Source organism: Ictidomys tridecemlineatus, chromosome 12 (genome assembly GCF_052094955.1).
Source record: "Ictidomys tridecemlineatus isolate mIctTri1 chromosome 12, mIctTri1.hap1, whole genome shotgun sequence".
Lineage (NCBI taxonomy): Eukaryota > Metazoa > Chordata > Mammalia > Rodentia > Sciuridae > Ictidomys > Ictidomys tridecemlineatus.
In genome coordinates, this window is record NC_135488.1 from 52,905,384 (window position 1) to 52,909,965 (window position 4,582).

Sequence of the window (4,582 nt, forward strand, 5' to 3'; positions counted from 1 at the left end):
TTTTAGCCAGCTTTTTTTGCTGTGTCTAAAAGATATGACCAGAACAATGTTAGGGAAGAAAAGTTTATTTGAAGACTCATGGTTTCAGAGGTCTTAATTCATAAAAGGCAGGCTCCATTCTCCAAAGCTCAAGGTAAGGCACAACATCTTGGCAGAACACTGCGGCAGAGGGAAGCAGCTCACATGGAGATCAGAAAGCAAAGAGAGAGATAATCTACTCTCTAGATACAAAATATATACTCCAAAGCCATGTCACCAGTGAACCACTTCATCCAGCCACACCCCATCTGTCTCCAATTACCACTCAGTTAATCCCATCCGGGATAAATCCACTGATTAGATGAAGGCTATAACCCAATCATTTCTCCTTCAAATTTTCTTGCATTGTTTCACATGTGAGCTTTTGGGGGATACTCCACACTCAAACCATAACATATGGAATACATCTTACTCTAATTAAGATACCAGTCTTCTGGTTGAAAGGGATATGGAGATTCACCGTGTTGTGTTTAAGTATGTATATAGGAAAATTTTATGTCAGATTTCTATTTCTGTTCTCCCTTCCTTCCATTCATTCTCTCTTGTTCAATACAGTGGACTTCTATTCTCCCCCTACCCCACTTATTGTGTGTTAACATCCCCATATCAGAGAGAACATGCAGCTTATAGTTTTTGAGATTGGCTTATTTCACATAGCATAATATTCTCCAGATCTATCCATTTATTGGAAATGTCATAATTTTATTCTTCTTTATGGCTGAGTTAATATTCCATTGTCTATGTATACCACATTTTCTTAATCCATTCATCTGTTGAAGGGCATCTACATTTGTTCCATGGCTTAGCTATAGCAAATTGAGCTACTATAAACATTGATGTGGTTGTGTCATTGTAGATTGTAAGTCATTTTGGTATATACTGAGGAATGGGATAACTGAGTCAAATGGTGATTCCATTACAAAGTTTTTCAGAACCTGCCATAATGTATTCCATAGTAGTTGCACCATTTTACAGTCCTACTACCAATGTATGATTGTATCCTTTCCTCCAAATCCTTACCAATATTTATTTTACTTGTATTCTTGATTGTTGCCATCTTACTGGAGTGAGATGACATCTCAGTGTAGTTTTAATTTGCATTTCTCTAATTTCTAGGGATGTTGAACATATTTTCGTATATTTGTTGACTATTTTATATTTTCTCTGTGAAGTGCCTGTTCAGTTCCTTTGCCCATTTTTTAGTTGAGTTATTTGATTTTTGGTGTTAAGTATTTTGCATTCTTTATATATCCTTCAGATGAATGCTTTATCTGATTGGCAGGTGGCAAAGATTTTCTCCCATTATGTAGGCCCTCTGTTCATGTTATTATTTGCTGTAAAGAAGCTTTTTTTGTCTTTTACCCTCCCGTTTATTGATTTCTGGTTTTATTTCTTGTGCTTTAGGAGTGTTGTTGAGGAAGTCAGTTCCAACATGATGGAGAGTTTGGTCTACATTTTCTTCTAGTACATGTAGGATTTATGGTCTAATCCCTAGGTCTTTGATCCATTTCGAGGTGAATTTTGTGCAGGGTGAGATTAGGGATTCAATTTCATTCTATTGCATATGGATTTCCAGTTTTCCCAGCACCATTTGTTGAAGAGGCTATCTTTTATCCAATGTACATTTATGGTGCCTATTCTAGTGTGAGATACTTGTATTTATTTGGGGTTGTCTCTGTGTCTTCTATGTTGTTCCATAGTTTTCATGCCTGTTTTGGTTCTTATACCATACTGTTTTTGTTATCGTATCTCTATAGTATAATTTAAAGTCTGGTATTGAGATGCATCCAGCTTCACTTTTCTCACTAAGAATTGCTTTGGTTATTTTGGGCCTATTTATTTTCCAAATTAATTTCATAACTGCTTCTTCTATTTCTATGAAGAACATCATTGGAATTTTAATAGGAATTGCATTAAATCTGTATAATGCTTTTGGTAGTACGACCATTTGACAATATTAATTCATTTTGACAATATTAATATTAATCAAATAACATGGGGTCTCTATTTTTTAAGATTTTCTTCAATTTCTTTCTTAGTGTTTTGTAGTTTTTATTATAGAGGTCTTTCATCTCTTTTGTTAGATTGATTTTCTTGAAGCTCCACCCTTACTGGCTTTATAAATTACCTCCTTTAACAGTGGACCATGCATTTGTCAAAATGTTACCATCTGTGTATCTTCCTTAAATGATAGATGCAAAACTTAAAGCAAAAGTCTTCTAAATCTTATCTTCTAAATCTTATGCAGTGGAGAATAATATGATTTTCTACAGTGATTCCTTACTTGATAATGTGGTGGCAAAGTTTTTTCAGTCTGTTTTCACAATAAGATGTCACCACATTTAGAAGACCTATGACATCTTTGGGTGACAAATCCAGTGTGTCTCTGCAGAGAAACTGGTCAAAGGCATGATAGATACATGAGGTACAAAAAATGGTCTATTTCTATCATGTCCTCCATGAATTCATATTCTAATATAAGTGGAATATGAATTGAAAAGTATTCACCTGATTTTCAAAACAACTTTATGGACATGAATTAAACATTTTAGATAGGCAGTTTTCAGTCTATCAGATTCTTTCTTCATTACATGAAGCCTTTGATATTGATTCCCAGAAGCACTTTAAAATGTATTTATTCAGTGACTCTTACTACTGCTATAAAGTCTCCATGTTCTGCAGATAGAAGGTAGTACTAGAAAGCCCATTTTGTCCTTGCGGAAGTTGGTGAGATAGAGAAGGATTACTGATTGGCCTCCAACACAGGCCCCACATGGACATCTGCATGCCCTGGGCCTTGTCAGTAGACATGTGGATGGAATGACAGGCAGTAATCCCACTACCCTTTATATTCCACCATGATTGGTACTGGAGTTAAGTTATTTTTATTGCCAGTTTCCAACCACACATCTATGTAAGCTCCCCAGGAATAGTGCAAGCCCTTATCTATTCATGCTAGAGTACGTGCATAGCCACAATTTGTTTTACACACATGATCTATAAGGTTACCAGTCTCACAGGCTTCAGCTGGTTGCTGATGTTTCCTAAATCTAGCTGACCATTGTCATTATAATCCCATCCAAGCACCTCACACTGTCCACGACTATCATAGACAAGATCTGACCATAGGCAATCAAATACCAATTACCCTCTTAATAAATAAATAGTTGGTACGCCTTTGAGAAGTTAGTTGATTTGCTGTAGATCCTAATTACACCTGGTTACCGTTGATATAGCCTGAAACAAACACCTTTCCATCAGCTGGTAGAGCCATTGTTATATGATCCTCAAACTACTTCAACACCTGCTTGATCAAAAGATTGGTGCAGACATGGATGGGAGCAATCCCCTGGTTGGTGATTCCTTTCCCCAGCTGATGTATCCATGTTACTTTAGGCATAGACCACTCCATCTTCAGTGCTGAGGAAAACATGGGGGCCAACTCCATAACCAAGGATTTTAATCTTTCCATTTAAGGATTTTAGTGTCTCAGTTACAAATGTGATCTGGTTATTTCCACTTGTCAGACAATTACTGTAGTTCAGTCCAAACACAAAAGTCTCATCATTGTCATTAATGTACAGAGATTCATTGGCTGAGAATGGCAAAGATACATGCTTTCAAAATAGATGCAAATTCTTGAGGGGAGAACAGAGTGAAGATTGGTCACGTTCCTACATCCACCATAACTGTGACTTCAAGCTGTTCCTGTAAACTAACATCTCTGTTTTGGTAAATAGATCATGATGAAGTACAAGTTGAGAATCCCTAATCCAAAATCTGTCAATCTGAAATGTTCCAGAATCTAAAATTTTTGAGCAATAATGTGACACCGTAAGCATAAAATTTTACACTTGACCTCACATGACAGGTTTCAGTCAAAACAGGTGCATCATATATTGCTTGTTTAGGATCTTTAAGGTGAAAAATAAACAAACTTCCCATCCCCTTCATTTGTGATACATATTTTCCATGCAAACCCAGGTTCCCTCACACAAGAACAAAGGGTAATACAAGAGCACATGTGCAAGCCAGATACTCCAACAGTTGCTTTATCAGATTACTCCTCAAAAGAGTGTGATGTACTGCATTACTAACTTTGCCTTTTTCCTTCCTTCTTTGCTCTGAAGTATAAAAATATAGTTGTGCATATCAAAAAGGACTGAAGACATCCCTACGGTTGGCAGTGATAAGAAAAACAGAAACATTTACATTTATCTGTAGCAAGACTATGAAGATTTTTTGGAAACTGGATACTGGTTTAACAGTGAAGTGTCTTTTAAAAGAGCACCATGTTTGAATGACCACTATACATGACCTAAAGAAACAGAAAATAAATCCTGATGCCGTATACTAAAATTGCCAATCAGAAGTGAATGAAAAGTTCTGTGATGCCTCCTGCTTCACTTTTTTTCACTAAGGATTCTTTGGCTATTCTGGAGGGGTACAAATGAATTTCATGAATGCCTTTTCTATTTCTATGAAGAATGCCACTAGAATTTTAATAGGAATTGCATTAAATCTGTATAGTCCTTTTGTTAGT

General features: G+C 36.2%; 1 pseudogene; it reads right to left on the minus strand.

Annotated features, from left to right (window-relative positions):
- Positions 1 to 2,878: 2,878 nt before the first annotated feature.
- LOC101958302 (RCC1 and BTB domain-containing protein 1 pseudogene) lies at positions 2,879 to 3,726 on the minus strand (annotated as a pseudogene).
- Between the last annotated feature and the right edge of the window lie 856 nt (positions 3,727 to 4,582).